Below are 23,176 nucleotides of genomic sequence, written 5' to 3' on the forward strand. Positions count from 1 at the left end.
ATGCTAGGACGTTCCCTCAGTCGACGCGGCAGAAGGAACCCCAATCCGAAAAATGGCCAAGGGTTCTTGACGCATGGACGGCGCTAGAGCGTAAGTTAGTCCGAGCAAAATAGATACGTGTCTGCAAGCTGAATATTGACACCCTCGAAGGGAAGACCGACGAACTCACAGGAGCCCTTCGGAAAAGGCGCATTGATATCTGCGCTCTGCAAGAAACCCGAGGGTCTGGTGTCAAACGCTGCGACATAGAACGCGAATATGGTAAGGATGGCTATAAACTTCTCTATTTTGATAGCCCACATCTCATCCGAGCGGTCCATTATAAACATCCTTACGATAAACTGGGTATTCGGGATAGCGAGAGAGATTTGTTTCGACCTGTCAAAAGCCGACAGAAGCGCACACAGGATATCGAACATGTTTGTTGCGCTAATTACAAGAAAGGTACTTTGCTTACCGACCGACGAGCCGCGATGGATAGATGGTGAGAATATTTCGAGCAGAATTCAACGCATTGCCGTCATTTGAACCAATTCCACCTGTCACTGACAATAAGGCGCTGCTGAAGTCGAAAAAGCAATAAAACCAATGAAGTCGATGAAAGCAACAGGACCTGAAAACATTGCATCCGAGCTATGGAAAGCGAAGAGCGGGAACCCAACACTCAGTGAATTTTCCAATTGGGTTATTTAGGAAGATCTGACTACCAAAAAGTACCACAGTTCCACCATGGAAAAAGAAAGATATTCCAGTAGAGTATTCAAATTACCGTCCGATCCGGTTGCTGTCCCATGCCGAGAAGTTTAAATAACCTTGAATTAAGCCGCGTTTGTCAAGAACTGTGGAACTAATGAAACAATACACGCTGCGCGGTTACTCATGAGGAAACACCGTGAGAAACATCGCCCCCTTTACATTGCGCCTATCTGGATCTGGAGAAAGCGTTTGACCGTGTGTCACACGAAGTCATCTGATAAGCTGTACAACAACATCTAGTGCTAGAAGAACTCGTGCGTTGAGTTAAATTGTTCTACCACGATCCGAAAATTAAAGTTCGAAGTGTGGCGGGTGTAGTAAAACTGCTTCCAATCTCTGCCGTTGTTCATCAAGGAAGTGCCCTCTCAACATTCTCCTTTGTTTTGGTTATGGACAAAGCCACACGGGACATCCAACGTCCAGTGTCCAACCCTATACACTGCTTTATGCAAATCACGTTTTCCTAGGGTCTTATAGTAAAAATGATTTCGAGCAAATTGTCCAAAAATGAAATGATCGCCTCATGTAACACGTTCTCAGATTTAATCTGAATAAAACTGAATTTTTGACGACTGATCCTCATGAAACAGGCGCTATCACTGTCAATAGAAGTGGCCTGCCCAGAACTGGGTAATGCTATCAGCCAATGGAGAACTGTGTTATGAAATAGATTCACGCATTAGCGCCATGTGCATGAAGCCACAACTGATCCAGTAATATCGTCCACCTTGTCGCCAGAGAGGCATCTTCGATGGTATGGGCATGTAATTCGCGCTAAAGAGAATTCACTTGCCAAGATTGGTGTGAACATCGAAGTCGATAGTAAACAACCAAAAGGCTGGCCGAAACAACGGTGGCTTGATACGCTGGCTAATGAGATGAAGGCCTTACGAATATATCCAGATCAAACTTTTGACAAAATAAAATGACACAATCGATCACGACGAGCCGACCCCGCTAATGGACGGGACAAAGACTAAAGAAAAAGAATGGATATTCTAACAGGAGTCCACGCCTACCTATGAGGCGAAGACAACGCAGCAATGGTGCTATACCCATTTTCCGGGCTTGGACACATCAACCGAATGCTGCTCTCTGGATCTCAATTCGATGGGCTACAGTGTGAAGTTGGCATTGCAGATCAAACCTTTTTTAATAGTCAGAAAAGTTTGACTGCGCTAATGCAACCTCTGCGACATGTCTCGGATCAATTGTCGCCGGAAAAGTCCCGATCGATTTCCGAAGATTTTCAGATCTCAGCAATATGTATTCAAACAAATACTAGTCTCTTCGAAAACAACTGAATACATCAATATTAAGCCCACCATCTGTGTTCAATTCGGCCTGTCAGTTCCAACTGAACAGCCCCTAGTCGACCCGTGATCGCAACGTGGATGCAATGCTGTTGGTCTGTAAGTTTTGACTGTTCAAGCTTCGATGATCGAATGAAAAATGATTCGGCCAACCGGCCAGATATGTTTGTTTAGGCTATTGGCGAGAATTTCATGGTTGTTTAGGCTGTAAGCAAGAATTTTATGGGCATCTTACGCATAAAAATATCTCAAATTTGCGCCTCATCGTCTTCCGTCCATAGTTCAACTAATGATGCTACCTGGCTTGCCGGTGCGTGGATGGGTTTGAAGTTCAAATGGTAGCCGGATACACTGCCGCTCTTCCGTCGTAACTGACAAGCCGAACTGAATGTAGATGACTAACTTTAGGCCTTTATAATATTAGTGACCATTTTTTTTTGTTTCATTGATTTTTTCTTGATTAATATATTAATGTTAGATAGCGTCAACTTCATTATTTTGAGCCACCCAGTAGTATTCAAACTTCAACCTTTCCATTTGGGATATTGTAATTCGAACCACACCTCAACACTAAAACAGTTACACAAACCCCATTAATCTACCCCACTCTTATAAAGTCTAACTGCTTCTAATGGAAAATAATCAATTATCACTACCAAATGATCACCCACTGTGCTGGAAAATGCAAATCATCTGGATAAACTCGTTTATTGTGTAAAAAACTGCGTTAACTGGCTCAGCCGACATAAAACTCTCTTAATCTTCACGTGATAAGTATATTCTGCGATAGGAGATCATAAAAAGCGTTAATTTGCACAGGTGTATGCATGAAACCCGCACACACAAGGTATGAGAGTTATTCTGATTAAAGTGAAGTTAGATTTCGTGTAAATGAAGTGTTAATAAAGTACTAACGCAGCACGTGTTACGTTTGACGAGATTTAAAACCGCGTAACTAATGCATATTAATATTGATGAGGCTTGGGTAGCAAAAAATTTCTCACTTACTAAATGCATAGGAAGCTAGTTGACTTACCAAACAGCGTAGCATTGTAAAAGTACATGAAAAACCAACTCACCTGTAAAAAGAAAAGGTAACACATTAGTATTGCTTTTGATTTTTCTAGCATTTCTAAGGAAATTAGTGAAACAATTTGACACACTCTTGTTAAGGAGTTATTTATAGTAATAAAGTCAAATTCGCAAGGCAAAAGCTACGCAATTGGAACTTCTAAATACATTCTTAAGATATTCGAAGCTGCCAATGTCGATGACGAAGCTGTAATGATCTTAAATTCGTAAGAATCACCAGGTTCAGTTTTTGATCTCAGCATTGGTCATACCTGCTTAGGTATCTTCGTTTGTGACAAGTGATAATTGAATATTTTGAAAGCGTTTCAATCTTCTGGCAAACCAGTTCCTGCTCTATACCATCGTGACTCCTTCTTTTTCTATCTTAGTTATTGCCCTTATAGACGAAGACGAGGCGACCCTGCCTGAGACGGAGCGGTGGAGTTAGCCAGGACGCCAGATAGTTTTCAGTGATATCGAATTGGTTTGCATTTAGTATGGTTGACTTTTCACTTTAGTGTGATACCGTCATTCAAAGTTTTAAATTGCAGTGAATTTACACAAAAGCGACTACTTTGTTAGTAAGAGTGCGATTTCCGCCAAACTCGGTAGTATTATGCTTTATATCATGGATTATATTAATCTTATGATACTAAGATAAACTTAAGGGGGTTTTCACTCAATATTCAGAAAATAATCAACTTTATTTGAGGAGGTATCGGTATGGAGAGTATTTTGAGCCCTGGGTACCATACATGGTAGTTTTGTGATTCATTGTCAAATTTTTCGGCAGGGTAGTTTCTGAGGATGGCACCGCTAAATAAGTGTTCAATTTCCATCCCTCCCACTCCTCTCCTTTAGAAACAAAATGAAAACTAATACAGCTTTGGAATGTACAAGTCGAGATTTTGCGTTTAACGGAGAATCGACTTTTTTTTGGGAACAATTATATCTAGATATAGTGTAGATTTATCTATCTAGCTCGTATTTATCGTTCCGAATGTCATTCGAATGACTTCGCTAAAAGGACAAGAATTGAAGGCAAGGTTTATGGATTAGGCATAGCAGATTAATGGTCAGTTAAGGTTTTATGGCTGAAAATTGCCTTCTACTTTTTAAATGCGTTTTTCTCGAAACTGCATATTGAAAATCGACTGCCACCATAGCCCAAAATCTATCCAACGAAATTCTTTGAAATTTTCACGATTTGTTCAGAACATATTTGTACGGTTCGCAAACTAGGATAATTGCGATTCATTCAATAGTTTGTTTTTATTCGTTGAAGAAACCATGAAAAAACATCAAAATTCACAAAAAAAGTTTAACACGGCACCAACAATTTAGCTTTTAATATTTTTTAATAATCCTAGATTGTGAATTGTAGTTAAGTCTCTACAATAAAATGCCCTTTACTTTTATTCTTTAAGATGATCACAGCGCCCTCTAGCGTGGCAGCAGAAAAACACCCTTTTTTGGAGATGGGTGTATAAATTGCTCTGTATTTCAATAACGAACTTTGCGATCGGGCTGGAAAAATTACTATGCACGCTCAAGACATTAATAAATCTATGGTGAAAAATTCATATTTGTATCTTTATCCAGTTTTTCACAAAAAAATTCTAAAAAAAAGGCAAAAAACGGCCTTCACACGGGATGACCCCCTTAATACCCCACATGACTATATTCAGTGAAAAGGCTGCAATACAAAAGAGTAAGTGTTGTGCGGTAGTAACCCTGGACGTAAAAAGTGCGTTCAATACTGCAAAACTATACCGTAACTCGAAAAAAAATTTCGCTTGACAATTTGCGAGGTATAAATACGATTCCGTCTTTGGTCCCTTACTGTGGCTAGTTATGTATGATGGAATATTGCCGCTACGCCTTCCTAGCAATGTGACAGCCATTAGCTTCGTCGAGAATATTGGGATAACAGTAGTTGCAAAACGTCTAGACGGGATCAAGATCTACGCAAAAGAAGGGATATGAAAAATCAACTCATGATTGAAAAATTCCGGCCTAATACTTACAAAACAGAAGTATTAGGTTGTTGCAAATGAAATGTCGGATATTTGAGTAAAATTTCAAAAAACTATAACTTTTATGAAAATTAATTTTATTAGTCAAAATAAGAACCAGCAGCTTCAATGCACTTCTCCCAACGAGATACAAGGGCATTTATTCCAGTTTCGTAAAAGTCTGGGTTTCTAGAGCTAAGAAATTCTTCAAAGGCACTTTTGACAGCTACTTCATTGCTGAATTGTTTCCCCGCCAAAAAGTGATCCAAATGCTTAAAAAAGTGGTAGTCGGTTGGCGAGAGGTCGGGTGAATATGGTGGATGAGGAAGAGTCTCATATCGTAATTCATTTAATTTTTGGACCGTCATTCTGGAAACATGAGGTCGGGCGTTATCATGGAGCAGTATCACTCCATCTCTGTTGACCAATCTAGGCCGCTGAACACGTAATTTCTCGTGCATTTCATCAAGTTGGGCACAATATTTCTCTGCATTAATTGTTTCACCACGCTCTAAAAACGAATAATGAATAATTCCAGATGCAGACCACCAAACAGTTACCATTACCTTCTTCGGGTGAAGGCTCGGTTTTGGCATGTGTTGTGGAGGCTGATCGGCATCTAGCCATTGCGCTGATCTGCGACGGTTGTCGTACAATATCCACTTTTCATCGCATGTCACTATTCTGCGCAAAAAGGGATTGTTCCTGTTGCGGTTGAGTAGAGAACTGGATATTTCCATTCGCAGCGCCATGTTTTGCTCGTTGAGTTCATGCGGAACCCACTTATCAAGCTTCTTCACCTTTCCAAGCTGTTGTAAGTGCCGAGATACTGTCGAATAGTGTACGCCTATTTTCTCTGCAATGTCACGAATCGATGATCGGGGATCAGATTCCACTATCAAACGCAACTCGTCGTTGTCGATCGATGGTCCTGGGTGTCCACGAGGTTCACTTTGGAGGGTCATGTCGCCTGATCGGAATTTTTCGGACCACCGCTGTGTCGTTCGTTCGTTTGCTGCGTCAGCTCCAAATGCCCTGCAAATGTTTCTGGTTGCCTCCGCTGCGTTGTGACCAAGTTTAAATTCATATAGAAAAAGTAGACGTTTTTGACTGCCTTCCATGCTTTTTTCTTTGAGTTTTATTTGCAACTTCAATGACGATTGAAACTGAAATGACTCCTTGATCGAACGAACGACTATTTATACTCAATTATCCCATACCACCAGAGTCACCTTGCGGCAGTTTTAAACATTAAAATCATAACTAACTTCACTTCATTGAAAAATCCGACATTTCATTTGCAACAACCTAATAGTTCTCATCAACTAGAGAAGAAAGAACAGAACCGTGAAAAATAAAGTTGGCGAACAAACGATTTACTCCCAACCATTGCTCAAATACTTGGGAATAATGATGATTGACATAACGATTAACTTCATTCACAACTTCATTAACACATTGAATGCGCCAAGACAAAGTCGTAGTCTTCTATTCTTAAGGGTAGTTAGCTCTGTGCTACTCTACGCAGCTCCAGTTAGGATAACTTCTCCGGAAAACAGATTAAACGAGAAAGTGAAGCATATTTGATTGTCCCAGGTTTACCGCGTACCGAACAAACGCTTAACACCCGAAAATATTGCGGAGTTCATGCTGGAGTCAACAAAGGCTTAGAACAAGGTAGAAAAGGAACTGAAAGCTATTCATCAATAGCTTAGGCAAGGGCGAATTACCATGAAAACAAGAAAGAAAATGGACCCGATCTGTTGTCCAGACAAAAATCAGATTTAAAGATCTTAAGATTTACCCGTGAAATTTCGAAATTTTTTCTTTTGCTCATTGTTTAACAATGACCAGTTATAAGACGTAGCAGAGTTTACATTTTGTTTTATTCAGCCCCTAAAATTCTCAGTTTTGATTGAGCATCCATCCTGTAGCATAACTCGAGGTGCCAGTAGCCCACCGTTCTCCCATAGACAGACTGCTTGTTTAGTTTTCCAAGCACTGGTGGTGTCCACAGAGGGGGAGCTGCTAATTCCAACTTCAAATTCTGATCCTATAAATGATGATTGAGATCCTTTTCTGGCAAGTGCATCCACTTTCTCAGTACGGGCAGTGTCTTTATGTCATTTTGAATTGTCAGGTTCTTAATATTCACGTTTGTATTCACTTTCGGACGTGAGAATACAGCCGTATTCACATTCACTTGTGTAAATACCGGGGTATTCACATTTTCGAATACGAATGCATCCGTATTCGTAGTTATAGAAAATCATCATACGAATTTATTCGCATTCATATTTACGAATACAAATATGCTCATCACTGTTCGCACATTTGACTTATATGGTTTCCGTAAACCCCCATGTGGGATACATCTGATCGACCTCACCTACGCGCCATTGCTGTCAGCTCCTGGCAATATGCTTCAGTTTCCCACAAGACTTGCAACAGGACCCTAGATGATATTAAATTTTGAAGGTTACCTGGTTATTAAAGAGAATTGCATATTTTTCATTGCCAGTATTTCCTCAGTAGATATTTCTGACACATATATATGCAACCACACCTCATGCTTAGGATTCCCTTGCACCCCCTGCATATATGTATACCTGACCCAGTCTCGTCATATTTTTTCCCTATGTTATCTGTTTTCTCAGGTTTTTATTATAATTATTAAAGTCTCAACTTTGAAAGACATGTGGTATTATGAAATCGTTGCTCATTTTCACGTGATATCATGGGTAACCGAAATGTTCTTGTGCTCACAGAAGCGTTTTTGGAGGCGGGATAAGACGTTTATAGCTTTCGACTACTCCACATATGACGGTGTAAGCAGCCTAACCACATAAGTGCATTCCAGTCAGCATATGCTTCAGCCGTGACCACACTGACATACCCGTCGTCTTTGTTGTGCGAAATAGTTTCAACCCTTGATATGAATTGATGGAAAGCTATCTCAGAAAATATTCATGACTGGTAAGCATGCCGGTTATGGTGCAGGGCGTAAGGCACTAATGACTCCTTTTTCTTCGTCTTTTTCCTTATCCTTTGTCCCATTCGCAAGCGGGGTCGGTTCCTCATAATTGGTTGCGCCATTTTGTTTTATCAAAGACCTGATCAGGATGTGGTCGCGAGGCTTTCAAATCCCAATCCAGCGTATCAACAGACCATTGTTTCGCCCGGTCTTTTGGTCGCTTTCCATTGACTTCGATGTTCAGACCAATCTTGGCAAGTGAATTCTCGTTAACGCGAATTACATAATCATATCATCGAAGACATTGTGCTCAAGGTAGAAAGCCAAACCAAGACCAAGTGGCTGTGGAGAACCTCCTTGCGGTGGCGCCGGAAAACACTATATTCACCTTAGTTTGCTGGTCGTGATGCAGTAGGCGAATGCTCCACGGCCTAACAGGACGATCAGACCTCAGTCTGCACGGGGACTAATAAGAAGTGGCTTCCGAGCTTCAGGGAGCTTTGGTTCAAGCGAACAAGAGACTTTCGGGCCTCAAACGTGGTGTTGCGGTTCAACACAGGTTCCATACTCCCAAAGTTCGGTAGAGATTTAGGTACGTCATACATCCACCAGTATGAATAAACTAAACCGCGCACTCAGTATAGACTGATGCCGTTGTGCCTGTCTGAGCGAAGCTCTAGTTGTGGTCACAAAATCAATCCGTGTCTTAAGAAGACCATGGGTTTAAGTCCAACGGACAGATATGTAAATCCACAGTGACGTTGTCATCGAAGACGTTTCTCTCGCAATTTTTCCACAATCGGTGCAAACGCATATCGATCGCGGATATCCACATTTCGGATGTGATTATAGCATATCACGCCACTAGTCCAACGCAACATCTTCGTCTCCATTATCGCAAGACGCCGTTCATTTTCTTTTATAGTCGGGCAACATTCACAACCATAGAGGGCGACAATGCGAGAGCAATGCTGACCACATTGTCTTCTACAGGGTGTTGTAATCCTGTAGTGTACGGTCTTGAATGAAGTGCTCTAACACTTCAAGGCTCTGATCCAATTGAATTGTTTCGCCAACGATTGTTATTATTATTAATCTGAGACCGTAATGCATTAGGCATTTTCGGACAAGTTGCGGTTTTGATACATCCGCCCGGCTCGACGGTCGTTAAGCAAAGTATCGTTTTTGTAATTAATGAAACACACGTGTTCGATATCCTGACTAGTCAGTATGGACCTCTCTCGTCGTCCCGAGTGTCCAGTTTATCGTAATCTCGATCTTTGTAATGGACCGCTGAGAAAATAGAAACCGCTGTCTTTGCTTCCGCGTTGGCATTATTTTAAATTCGTCCATTGGCAGTGTTTTATCGTCGAGAAATTTTTTTTAGAGATGGCCCTTTATTTCAACATCTTCATTCCAAAGCCAAGTATCTCGTCCGCTTTCCTGGAATGGTGACCCCGGGAGTTGAATAGGTCGCTTTGTGGATCTTGTTTTTAATTTGATTTCAGGATTCTTCTACATCATCTCTTCTCGAAATGGCCACCATTCAATATGTTGCGGACCAACAATGCTTTCCTCACGATGTTTTATCAGTGGCTTGATTCAACATCCTCAAACTAAAAGTTTACGCTCCACGGCGCCAAAAATCAGCGTGCAGTCGTAAGTAGAGATTTTTCGCTGAACTATAGAATGCCGAAATCCTACCAAATCTAGTTATATTCGTCTATCCAAGGGATTAATATCATTATTCTAATGAGATAAATATATTGTTACAATACATGACAATCCATTTCAATAGACATCCAAAAACTTTTTAATCGTTTAAATTTATTTATAATGAATGAAGAAAGTGTGAAGGACACGGCCGACGGGAAAAAGGCAGAGCAAGCGCATTGGAATGTACGTTGGTATTAAGGAATACAAAACTAATCATGAGCACAGAGCTATTATAAACCGCTAAAAAGTGGCACAAAGTTCAATTGAAAAGATCAAAAACCGGACTGACTAATAATAATAATCGTTGGCACAACAATTCATATTGGATTAGGACCTTGAAGCGTGTTAAGGCATTTCATTCAAGACCGCAACGGTACACTACAGAACAATGTAGGAGGCAATGTGGTCAGCATTACGCTCGTGCGAGATTATTACCCTGATTTGACTCAGGTACTCCTTCACAGCCGAGTCGACTGGTATCCGACGTCAAATCACGATACAAACCCCACTGCCGCCAGCGAGATTTGAACCACGACCTTCCGTAAGATAGCCTTGTGCTCTAACCACATCCGGACACTAGGACTGACTAAACTTGGGGATTTTATGTTTCATACCGTACCATATATTACTGCAAATTTTTATGACTTTAGGATAAACTTAAGGGGGTTTACTAGCTAATTTTCCAAAAAACATTGCTATGTTGCTACTAATATTTACTTGAAGGACAGTTTCATGATTTTCTTTCAGATATCTCGGTTGGGTGATTTCTGAGAATGGATCCGTGAAAGAAATTATTACTTTCAGCAACCCAGACCCTCCTGTACAACAAATATAAAAATCAATAGAAACTTCGCAAAGTACTAACCGAAACCTTAAATTTGATACCTCAGATGATATTCGGTGAAAAAAAAATTAGACCCATCCCCACGCGTGGGCAACAGTGCACCCGTTTCTGAGAAAAATGGATGTGGACAGAGGAGCAGACAGACAGACAGGGAGATGGATAGACAGACAATGAACCGGTTCTAATAAGGTTAGGTTTGGTTTTACAGAAAATTTGACAAATGAGAAATGCAGATAAAAAGAGTCCTACGGGAAGCTAGGAGGAGTAGGGAGGAAAATTGGACACTGCATGTAGGAGGATAAATACAAGGATTTTCTGAGCACGTTTTGTTGGATCACAGGAACCTAAATCAACGAACCTTGCGGGCATAGGCCGCTAATGTAAGAGAGGAGGAGATATCTAAAATTAACACAATTTCTCAGTTCCATTAAAAATTTACTATTATGGATTGTGCTTTACCCTGCTCCTCCAAGGTTTCAACTTTCCCGGATTGTCCTTTTCCTCTTCTTTTTACAGACTATAACTTTTGTAATTCTTTCCAATCTATGGAAGAGTCGCGAAGGTGTTTGGTGGAGGTGTTTGGAGCAGATAACTGACGATCTGAGAGTTGTTCTCTCCCCAGAGGAGCGAAATAAAAAGAAAAAGGTATTTATTTGTATTATATTTGAAATATATTTTTTTCCTTTTTCTGTAAATTCTTGATTCAATACACTTCTACAGATTTGGGTCGTTAATGAAAAATATTAATGAGGATGCAATTCGTCGTGGATCTTTCCTCCTCGAGTTGTCCGAGTTCACGCGCCGTTAATTTGGTGTTTCCTTTTTATTTACTAGTATAACTTTACGTTAAAAAACTTTTCGTGTATTTCATTTTTTAGATCCGGATTTCTGATCCATCCTTGTGTGTTGCTAACGCAGTATGTATAAGACACGTAGATCTTTATGAATGACGTGAGCCGAGAAATGACACCGGAGACTTGCCCGGTCAATTTTTATCACCTTTCAGAATTATGGAGTAGCTTTCCCTTCTTGTTAACCATGACCAATTCGCATAGTCGCCTTCGTTATCCCCAACATTTACGAATGATCATTCAGCCGCTGTAATTAACCTGGATGGATTTGAACCTCTGTCCCTGTGGATGAAAGGAGTCACCTTGCGGTTAATAAAACAGGCGCGCTTCAGCTTCACGAGGCATACTTAAGAATTTATGACTATTGCTTTACACAGTTGATGATATTCCCCAGTTTAACCGTGTAGTTATTGGAGGATCCAATGAGTAATGCCATATTCCTACAAAATCAGTGAAATAAATAATATCAATTGTTCCACTCATTGGGTCACCTTGACCGAATGGCTCAGAATTAGCCAATTAATGTAAGATTTCCATTGCATAATCATACTGACTGAAGTATCTTCGTTGATCTACAAAAAGCTCTAGATAAATCTTAGAAAAAATTCAAGTGTGTTCATTGCAATCAAATTCATTCAAGTAAAGCATCATCAATTTACGCGCCACACGCATTATGGGGGATTATTTATTTACGCAGTTAGAGAGTTGCAGAAACTTGATTGTATACTACGTTCTTCCTGAAAACTATTGAGTACCAAATTTGCCTACATAGTTGTTTTTATAGGTTTGCATGAATCAAACATACAAAAACAAATTCTTACTTAACTACCGAGTTTATCCTCACTGTCTACAACAAAGGAGATACCACAGGGTTCCCTTCTAGCGCCATTGTTGTTTGTCTTACTTAGTTACCGGCATTTTCGATGAAACTGTGCCACGTGCACTAGGACAAAAAACCAAGCGAGAAACAATAAAATGGAATTGTGTCAGAGGCAGTGTATTATGTAGTTCGTCCGATTGAAACACAATGTTGTTGTTGGTGTTTTGTTGCTTCCATCATCCTTTCAGTCTTTCCGAGCGAACCACAAAATAATAAAGAGCAAAAGGTGATATAGGAAGGAGCCGAAACTATTAAATGGAAGAACAAAAAACCTCAAAATACGGTGGTTATAAAGACGATTTGGAACCTTCTTAAGTAGAAGATGTACGACGTAGAAACATCTGCTTCATAAGTTGGTTGGTTGGTTGGCTGGGATCTTACGAAAGATTAATGTTGTGCTCGTTCATTCATGCCAGATCACCACTTAGTGCAGCAAAATAATGGTCGCCGTGTGTGGAAGTAGCTATCATCTGCACGCGCCGTGTTTATTACACAATATAAAGGTTCGAGATGTTATTGTGTTGTCCTTCATCGGATCGCAGCGGTTTTCTTCCTTTTTTACCTTCCATTTTTTTGTTCGATGGTCGCCTATGCCCTGCTGTCCTTCTAGATATTATTACCCATCAATTATGACGTGAGGGACAAAACTAGAAATTACTTTCATAATTATTCCAGATAAAAACAGCTGAAATCGTGTCCTAATTCCATAGGATATGCTTGTGCTATGTACGGGTGACTTCAATACAATGATATCGGGCAGTTTGTAGATGAACTGCTTGTGATAACCGATATTAAATTTGAGTTATGCCACATGGTTTAAAGGGACAACAAAAGAGACAAAATGCCGAAAATATATCTGGATCAATGGAGAAAGATAGAAATACATATGTAGATTGGGCACGTGGCTTTTAAGGAGACAGGATAGAGGAAAATCAATTTGGGTGGTTTGTCTTCGAGACCGGAAAATTTGACTGTTTGGAAATAAAGAGATTTATTTTGAAAAAAACTGGTTTGAATCTTATCTTGATATAATCAGTACAGCATTTACTTCAGTCTAACCCTATTTTTATACGTAGTCTTAAAATATGGACACAACACATAATCTGAATCATATGATCAAAAACTTCAGTCATGGTTTAGTGTTGTCGATAAGATTTCAGTTGGCACTGTTAGTACCACAGTTATAATCTCCTTCTTTATCCGATTATGTGCATAAGATACTCGCTAATTCCCTCTAATTCAAAAATTCAATAATCTGATTGTTACAAAATCATCAGACAATCAACAAGATCCTATCCACTATAAATTATGCAAAACTAGACGTGCCCCTCTAACTCTATTAGCGACTTGCTTACTTCCTTGTCATCCTCCGCCAATACGGTCAGTAATTATTTACCTATAGTCGTCTAATAAATTTTGTTACGAACTAAGCATACTATAAAACTTTCAAATTATCTTTATAAAATGACTTTTCAATGCACTTTCTCTGCCGACAACTTTTCCTTAACAACTTCCTCTTAGACACTCTGTTGTAGTCTGACTGCACTTTTCCACTTTGTCTGCTTTACCTCCTTGTTTTTCTCTCCACGGGAAAATGTGGAAAAGTACGAACATATCTGTATGTAACTGCGTTATGTCCGTAGCTGCATGAATGCGAGTATATGCGTCTGCATAGAATGAATCGGAGTGTTATAAATTGCATTGCACATATTTTCACATACCGAGTAATGCATTCATTGGGTGGTTGTGTTTTTGTTGTTTCTTCTTCATGGCTGCATTTTACATATCTAGAATATCTGCGATATCTGAATAAATCGACAGACATAGATACACTTGATTGCTTTGTACTTGAGTACACTTTATCGCATAGATCTGGGCAGCTCCGAGGATTTGTGTAATAAAAGGCCATTGGAATGTATCTTCATAGAGCGTGTGTGGACATTTCATATATTAGAGGCTCCTTATATAAATATGAAGTCGTTACGTTGGGAATGAAGCTTTGGAGCATATTTATGCTGTGCTTCTTCTGTACTAACTTCCTGAATGTGTCCCAGACGGTTACTGTTTAATGCAACGAATTAAAGGAATATGTGTACCGGCATGCGACAAAGATGAGAAAAATGAATTCAAATATTTCTGGATTGCGCTTTTAAGCTTTTTATTGAAGGGTCTAGGTTCTGAAAAAGCGGCATGACCGAAGATACTAACTAATCATCGAAATGAACATCAAATCCATCTACTCCCAAGATATTGTTTTCATGGAGTAGAAGAATTTGGGCGGATTATTGTTATACTCGTGTGTTTCAGAGTTATCAAACAGAAACTTTATCCATTTAGGCACGGAACTGCTTGTAGGTCATTGTCTCCCTGATTCATTAAGTTGAGGGAAAGACACTGAAACTTAGAGACAAAGTGTCAGTAGTCTCACTTCCGAAGCCCAAAAAGTTATATATTGCTACCAAAAACCCCTATGTGGGACATAGTGAATCGACCACAACTGTAAGCCATCTCTCTCAGTTCCTGGCATTATGGTTCCGCTTCCCATGATTTTCCAGGACGCTTTCATTCTTTCAGTACTGTCCTACTAGATAGGTTAGAGGCAATGCACTGGTTGTCAATCCCAAAGTACCGGGTCCTATGATATAGCCCTCAATTGAGTTACGGCCTTTTCTTAATATGTGACCTATCCATTCACACCCACAGGTCTCCTCATCAATATATCTATGAGTACCTGACCCGTATACAATTTTTCACTTAGTATTGTCTTACGTCAGAATGCTCCGGTCAAACGACGCAAACATTGGTGACCACCACGCCGCAGAGAAAATATTGGCGCGGAATACTCTCAACTTGCCGCTATTGGTGAGATAGTAGCATTTCTAGATTTCAGGCAAAATAGCGAAGGTGGATTTAGCGCTGTCAACACAGCGAGCGACATCGTGCCGAAGTTCGCAGAAAGGATCGAGATATACATATTGTTTGACGCTTTCGACGTTCTGTCGTTAATGCAAATAGGAAGAGTGTGATGCCCAATTAGACTGACAAACCTTGGTTTTCTAGATATTTATCTTCTGCCTGATCCTAATTACAATCTTCTCCAGATCCAGAGTCATTTGTTTAAGTTCTATGATTCGGTGAAAGAGCAAGTCCATATCATTAGCGCAACCGAGATGTTAAGGGAAAGTTAACATTGTCCATTGAAACTCAACACACCCTCCGGACAACGCGGCAGGAAAGACTCAATGAGAAAAAAAATTAACGAATACGAAATGCAATCCTGGCGAACCTTGATTCAAAAACACCTCCAACATTTATCCTAATGTAGAATGGGACATTTAATGTTACTCTGATAATAGCCATTAGTTTCTCGGGAATGCCCATCCTGCGTACAGCATTCCAGATTTCACGCTTGTATACTGGGTAATATTGATTCGAGGAACATTAGTGTGATCCATACAGGGGCATACACAGCGAAAACTAGACTGTTTCTCGTAAATCAAGTTGTCGAAATGTCCTTTGATGCATACTGGAATCCGACGGTGGAAAGAAAGCGAATGCCTCTTCGCTGCTTCTCTCCACACTCACCATGAATGCCTGTCTTCAGAGTCTTAACGACCATTTCCTTCCTCCATCCACTGGGAAAAATCTCAGATCCTCAGAATTGTCAAATGAATGGAAAGAACTGCAGACACTGCAAGGGGCAGACCCAGACCATCTGTTCAGAGGGGCAATCCGCATATGTATGTTACGGTGACTCGCTATATCCCATCCATAACAGATGGAACTTCATCGGGTGTTATATGACTCAGAACTTTGGTGAAATACTCCATCCACCTTTTCGGCTGATCATTAAAACGGGTGAAAAGCCATTCGTAAACACCCCTAACTGTCGACTAGAAGACAACTTGTTAATTTCCTTGATCCGCCACATTTCCCCGGTCGAGTAGGTCTTATAAATTCCGCGAACCTGATGAGATGTTTGTTGCTAGTCAGTGCAAACTTAACTAACAAACTTTCTGGTAGCCCTCTCCTAGAACAGTGTGCCCCCAACGACGAGGCGATAAAAGTTGTCTAGTTGCCAGAAACAGTTCGATACCCTCAAAAACACACTAGGAGTTACAGAGTACAAAAGCAGAGTGCCACAAGAGGGAGAGCCTAGAGCCCCGAGCCCTGCCATCTTACTGGAATTCTTCCTCAATTATAAGAAGCATTCTAGGGTTCATCTATACCGTTACCAAGCAACGCACGCACATTCTATAAACCATCGAAAAACTGTTTTCGATAGCTGGCGGTCGTAGCCAAAGATTGATTTCTATCCAGGACGTAATCGATGTTTCAGTACCGGGACCATTCCGAGGTTTGCAGGCTGATAGCTTACAAATTTCTATTCCTTATATGACAAGCAAAGAGTACTTGAGAGTATTCCTGATTTATATGGTTGGCATTACCTCTTTGTGGGGTATGGTTGCACTCTTCCCCAACTTTTCTGTTAACAAGTGCTCTTTGGAGGGGGAGAGTGGATGCCACTGCATGGCGTAGCCAGGGATGCAATTATCACCCCTTCTAATGGGTGACCTATCCATTGCCACTTCCGATCACATCGCGTACGGTTGACAGGCCTGTGCACCGACCAAGTTCTTAGTAGTACCATGGCAGCGTATTCCGATGATACATCCCAGATAAGTGTTTACGAAGGGGTTGGAGGTTTCGAGTGACAGTGGGGGTCACTTTCCATGTGCTACTGCCATACAGCAATACAGAGAGAACACTAGCACTGAATAGTCTCAACTTGATCTTGGTGTTGAGATAATCGCATTTCCAGATTTTAAACAAAGCAGCGGGACCCAGCGCTGTTAGTGCTGCGGGCAAAATCCAGTTAGGTGCCACCGTCCGCAGAAACAACGCTCCCCAGATAGACAAATTGATCATCGCCTTCGGTGCTATGTCCAATCATGCAGATGGAGAAAAATACTAACTGAGAGATCAGAATAAATTCAAGCCAAATTTAGCACTGTGGCGGAATTGAGGAGGCAATTGCCCACGCTTACAGCCAATGGGCCCACACTGACGGCAGCGATGAGTGCTTTCACGAGAGAGCGGTCGCCAACACGTTCGTTGTTCGCCTCAAGAAATGGGTGTTCGGTTAGGCGTACGCCGCGGTCTACATCGAACTCAGGCGTGTGCTGGTACCACCGTACGTTTACGGAACAAAATGTACCAGTCTATGCACTTTTATCCGAAGTCAAAAAACTGAATTTGCTGAGGGGCACGACGACGTCTACCCGCTTTACAGTGTACAACCCCCTTAGTGGGTGCAACTATCTGGTAGACACAGGCGCGGAAGTCTCCATCCACACCGTCTCCAGACCCAATAAACTATTTCCTCAGCAGCTGACATTAGCGAAAGCAAACTCCACGCCCATTGCAACTTACGGCTACAAGCAAGTAGACGTGATTCTTGGCTTGCGTAAGACATTTTCGTGGCGCTTCATTTTGGTTGACATCAGTGTCCCCATATTAGGTTGAGACAGACTTCCTGTTTCGCTGCTGGTAGATATGCAGCCTAGGTCCCTGGAAAACTCCATAACCTCTCCTCGGTCGTCAGGGGAAATTTCGACCTGCTCTAACAACAATAGTCTATCATTTTTGAAGACGTACCCAATCGACGCATTCGCATACTCCTCCAAAAATATCGCAACACACCAAATGCAATCTCTGTCAGCCAGTTAAGTATGATGTCCAGCATCATATCAACACTACCGGTCCGTCCCTTACCACCCCAAAAGCTCGCTGTTGCGCGGAAATAGTTTGGACAACTACTTAAGCAGACTATATGCAGATCTTCCAACAGCAGTTGTTCATCTCAACTCCATTCGGTTTGCAAGCCGAATGGCGACCTGGTGGAGATTATAGGCGCCCGAGTGGAATGGGGATTCCACGCATCCCAGGTTTTGCGCATTATTTGACAAACTGCCGTGTTTTCTCGACCTTGTATTTCGCCAAAGCTTATCATCACATCCCTGTAGCTCCCGAAGATATTCTAAAGACAGCAATTTGCACACCTTTTAGACTATTCGATTTCACAGGGATGACTTTTGGCCTGTGCAATGCGGACCAAGCCTTCCAGAGATTCATCCACTCTGTACTATGAAACTTGGACTTCTGTTACGTCTACTTGGATGACGCTCTGGTCGCATCTTCCACCGAGTCCAAGCATTTAGCGTATCTCGAGTGTATTTTTCAACGTCTCCTTGAAAATTTTCTAATTCTCAACGTTACAAAATGCAAATTTCTCAAACAAGGCCATTCCATCACCCCTGACGGCATTCTATCTGACTCAGACAAGATGCAAGCGATCACGAGCTTTTCGCTGCCAAAGACGTTCAAAGATAGGAATGGTAAATTTCTACCGTCGTTTTCTGTCCAAAGCCGCTCGCCACCAAATATTACTTATTGCATGCCCGTTTAGAGAATTCGTGAGTGGTTGTCTGGTCTCCAGAAACCATCCAAGCGTTTGAAACCAGGAAGAAACAGCTGGTAGACGCTAATCTTTTGACATTCCCTTAATAAGATGCACCGCTAGCCGTGTTCGTCGTTGTTTCAGACACAGTAGTAGGCGCTGCTCTTTCCCAAAGGTTGAATAAAAGCTGGCAACGGTTGGGTTTCTTCTCAAAGCAGTTGAATCCCGTTCAATGCAATTACAGCGCGTATCTGAGTATTAAGCACTTTCGATATTCCCTCGAACGTATACTAAATCCCGACAAAGCGGGTCCGGTAAAGACAACTTAGTTACTGATGCTTTGTCCCGAATATCCAAGATCAACATCCCAGCCACAGTCGATTTTTGGGCAATCGCTCTGGCCCAAGAGGATGACGCAGTTCTTCAGAGCTTGCAGTTGGGACTCCAAATACCAATTCAAGGAGTTCCTTGTCTTGGGCTCACATTTCTCAATCTACTACAAGATCTGATAAGGGACCTAGGCCCTAGGCGCTTTGGTGTTCCCGGCGTCATTATCACAGACCAAGAAATGCAATTTCAATCTACTAACCTCTCGGAGCTCGGAAAGCTCCTACGATTTAAACGTCAGCGGACCACTGCATATCATCCGCAGACCAATAGGATGCTAGAACGTTGGCATCGGACTCTGAAGGTAGCCATTACGGCCTCGTGGAGACCACTGGTTCAGTCTAGGCGTCGCTGGCAAGCCCAAGCCAGGCTGAAGCCTTTCTTCCAGGAAGCACGGGAGGGGACCGAGAGCGCCGCGTTGGTTTTGACGTCCGCCAGTCGACCGCGACTAAGTAGCCTCGCCTTGCTTTCAGCTGGGACAGAGACTGCTATGGCAGAGCAACACTGGGCGCAACCTGCCACGAGGTCAATTAGATGTAGGCCTTGCCGGCTCGGTTGACAATTTTGGAAATTGAAAAAAGGAGAAATTTTTGGCTTGTCATTCAAAGTTTTTTCATAATAATTTCATTTTCTTCAAATTGTTTTGACAAATTTACAAAAAAGATTTGTTTGTTAAGAACAATGATAATAAATAAGTTATAATTGAATAAAATAAAAGCTAATTAAGTTTTATAAGCTAAAGACCTAACCTTTTTAGAAGAAGAAGGCACATAGACTAAAGTAAAAACCACTAGAAAAATATTTACTAGACATCGTTGAAGGTGATCTACGTAGTCTTTTAGCATCTTGAGATATAATAGATACCATACATACTAGCGCTAGAAATGCTTCAGTTACTTTTGCAACTTGTCGAAAAATGTCAAGAAAGCAAACAATTCTCTTGCATGTTCTTCTGTACTAACTTAACAGTTCTCAGTGCTACTAAGGAACTGTGTTTTACCGCATTTACTCCGGATGCTAGGACAAACCTTTTCAAAGCACTCTAAAATTGTATGAAACTTGTCAAGCTGCCGCACCCATTGCGAGAAAGCAGATAGATGGAAATTTCCAGTTGCTATATTGGAAAACCGTCCAAGTTTTGAAATAGCCCCACTTAAATGTTCTATGCAAGTGCTATGCAATATTTGGTAGGTTCGCTCAGGAAAGCATTACGTGACATTTCGCGGCAATAGGAAATAACATCGAAAAAAGTGGGTATTTTCCATACTGACTTTTCATGGCGATAGGTAAAGTTCTTATTAATATTCACTTCAGTTAAATTTCTTATCACCACGGACACAGCTGGTGTTGCTCCCCACGCCTCCCTCATCAGCGGGTGGAACGGAATATTTTCTCTGAAACTTTTCTCATTCTAATTCCTATGTTGAACAATACAACAACTTCCAGAACAAGGACAAGGGAAGTCCTAAAGTTAAATAAGCACTTCATTAACACCCAAAAATTTGATTCTTCCACCTAGGACTTATGTTACCGAAAACAATGATGGCAATTCGTAGAAAAATAACCATTTCTTGGAGGTAGGTCTTTTTGCGGTGTCTACTCACTTTGCTCCTCTTTACGTTCAGCAATCAGATTCATTATTATTATCGTAAATCTAATCGCTTACGAAAAGTTGCACGTTTCAGGTTAAAGAAAATTTATCGAAGCTAGGTCACAGGTTGTTAAAGTCATCCCGTACACCTGAGAGCCCTTCCGAACCCTCGTTAGGACTTCTACGTTGCTCGTATACACAACGGCGCCTTACTTTGTTGATAATAATATGATTATGTGCCTATTCAATTTTACGGTAAAAGCACACTAGAAAATTCTGTTGATTGAGTCTGTGTCCTTGCGAAAGATGAACACAGTGTGCGAAGAAGATTACGTTCTTTGGTTTTGCGTTTCAGGAAAATATTGAATAAAATGGGAATAATGGTCAATCTGTGTGGCTGCAAACTAATATTATTATATAGATGAGTTTTCATCTGAAGGATGCGAGTTGCAAGCGTATTTGCATCTTGATAAAATTTCAACCAAGGTCTCCAGGACCTTCCTTAAGCATCAACTGTATACCTTGGCAGATGTAACTCGAAAACACCATCAAGATACAGCAGAGAATGGAAATGGCGAATCAAAAGTTTCTTGCTTCATCTTCCCATAAAATTTGATATTTGGCTTAAATATTCTCGGGGAAAAAATAAAGACATCCCCCACTGCATTTACCCAGTAAACAGAATGGGCTTAAAGACGTCCCGGTTGGGAAAATCGATCGAGGGGCCCACTTCACGTACTGCACGTCTCCCCTTAAATATCGTGTAAAAGTTGAGAAAGCAAGAAAGTGGGTAAATTTCTTTGATTTGGTTTATTTGAAGATCTAAGAAATTTACTGAAATTGGAATGGCGGATTGAAATGGGGTAAACATTCTCATGCAGACGGAAAGCATATAAATGAGATGGGGCTGTGATTCGAGAAGTCATGTATCCAGTCATGTTTGAGGTAGCGGGAGAAATCTGTTCTTGGCCTAATTTCGAGCATTTTATTGTACTTTTATGTTGTAGGTCAGAGGTAAGTAGCAATAGGGTAAAGTGGAATAAGGACGACGTGAAGGTAGCATGTCCCAATCAGCTTGTCAGAAATTCGCGAAAGTTTTCATCACTCCTGCAGTTTCTTTGTAATTGTGAAAAGATCCTTGGCTTTTCGATGGTGTATTGGTTCAATAAAGCCTTCGAAATTAACGAATTCATGAACTGGATTGGAGCAACAGCATTATTTCGGTCAAAGAACACAAATAAATCCCACACCCTACTTCCTCTCTTCAAGAGTTATAAACCCCCTATAAAACATTTCTAAGGAGGAGTTAATCAGTCTAAAATAATGCAACTGAATAAACATAAGATCGAAAATTTCTGTTTATCCATAATGTACAGCTCTTATTATCATTCTGAGAAAGAAAGTTGGAAAAAGACTCGAACGAACCATAAGAAAGTTGCAATGGGTTTGCAAGTTGCATAAATTTGTTTCTTCTTTTCTTTTGATTGCGAACACTCGATTAAAGGCGATTAAATGAAAAGTCAGTAACTCTTTCGTCGTTAATATAAAGTTTTAAGTGTGAAAGACTAACATTTCCTCAAAAAACAAAAAAAAATCGATGCATATAAAGGCCAAGCGAAATCGGCGCAAGTAAATCAGCTGTTTGCTATTCAAACTGATCTGTTTTATGTGACTTGAGCAAAGGGTAGCAACATCCATTACTGAAAATATGGAAGTATGAAATAATATACTATAACCTAATAAATAGAACACAAAAAAAAACGTGTCAATCTTTTGACTTCATTTTACTATGTGCAGATAAAAACAAAATAAATGACCATCCAAGTGATGAGGATCATTCTTTCCGGACTTTCCGGACTTTTCGTAGGACCAATACGTGGACTCAATTAACAAAAATAAAAATAACAATCCGACGAGAGAAGAGGTGGTGATGCCAGGTGCATCATCGCAGGATGAGCTGCTGACATCCAGTCAGGAGACAGTAGCCGTCGAAAGCAATACAATCGGTGCCAGCCATAGCACCGTTGTGCTGAAATCAACCACAGGGACCTTCCGGATTAAGGCGGCAGACGGACTAGTGGTTTCCAGTTTAAGCTGGGTGTAGCGAGTACCAGACTATCCCGAAACCGTCGACGCCGGGAGACCTCTCCAAAATAAAGACCGACAAAAACCGACTAAGAAGCGAAGGTCACTGGACTCCTGATCAAGAGAGATCGGTATTGTCAACGAGTGAGATGAAAAGGACTTCGGTAAATACCAGGCGATTGTTGAAAAATATAAAAGCAAACGCCTGACAGACGAGCAGAAGGCGAACTCCA

At 41.0% G+C, this 23,176-nt stretch overlaps 1 protein-coding gene across 1 annotated transcript in view; it reads right to left on the minus strand.

Annotated features, from left to right (window-relative positions):
• Positions 1–23,176, minus strand: part of LOC119654322 (titin-like) — a 383,147-nt gene that overhangs the window by 143,733 nt on the left and 216,238 nt on the right. The window lies entirely within an intron of this gene.

This window comes from Hermetia illucens, chromosome 4 (assembly GCF_905115235.1).
Source record: "Hermetia illucens chromosome 4, iHerIll2.2.curated.20191125, whole genome shotgun sequence".
Taxonomy (NCBI): domain Eukaryota; kingdom Metazoa; phylum Arthropoda; class Insecta; order Diptera; family Stratiomyidae; genus Hermetia; species Hermetia illucens.